This window comes from Microtus ochrogaster, unplaced genomic scaffold, assembly GCF_000317375.1.
Source record: "Microtus ochrogaster isolate Prairie Vole_2 unplaced genomic scaffold, MicOch1.0 UNK12, whole genome shotgun sequence".
In the NCBI taxonomy this organism is placed as follows: domain Eukaryota; kingdom Metazoa; phylum Chordata; class Mammalia; order Rodentia; family Cricetidae; genus Microtus; species Microtus ochrogaster.
The window spans coordinates 7063298-7063902 of record NW_004949110.1 but is presented as its reverse complement, the minus strand read 5'-3'; the positions used below and the strand labels follow the sequence as shown (position 1 = coordinate 7063902).

At 45.3% G+C, this 605-nt stretch overlaps 1 protein-coding gene across 1 annotated transcript in view; it reads left to right on the top strand.

The window, feature by feature from the left end:
- Positions 1-605, top strand: part of Slc25a36 (solute carrier family 25 member 36) — a 31119-nt gene that overhangs the window by 17316 nt on the left and 13198 nt on the right. The window lies entirely within an intron of this gene.

Below are 605 nucleotides of genomic sequence, written 5' to 3'. Positions count from 1 at the left end.
GGAACTAGCTCTTGTAGACCAGGCTGGCCTTGAACTCACAGAGATCCGCCTGCCTCTGCCTCCCTAGTGCTGGGATTAAAGGCGTGCGCCACCAACGCCCGGCTGCTCTTGCATTCTTAAGAACTGAACCTCAATTCAGTTCTCAGTACTCTCATGGAGTCTCAAAATCATCTATAACTCCGGTCCATAGAATCTGACACCCTCTTCTGGTCTCCATGGGCTCTGCATGCACTTGGAACACTTACCTGCAGGCAGAATACTTATACAATCAGGAGGAAAAGACAGGGTAATGAAACTCTCCATTACCAATTATTGGTCTACTTTGTTACTGTAAATCAGCTTTGTTGAGAAATAATGCAATATTGATTCAGCAAGATAATAATTTAGTACTTAAAAGGCTGAAAGAGCTCCAAGTCTAATGGAGTATTTTATACACATTGCAAAACCTAAGCTGGCCCAAAGGGCCTGTTCACATTTGTTAAAATTATTTTGTCTTAAGAATACTGTGGGGCCCTTTAATCCCAGCACTCGGGAGGCAGAGGCAGGCAGATCTCTGTGAGTTCGAGACCAGCCTGGTCTACAGAGCTAGTTCCAGGACAGGCTCC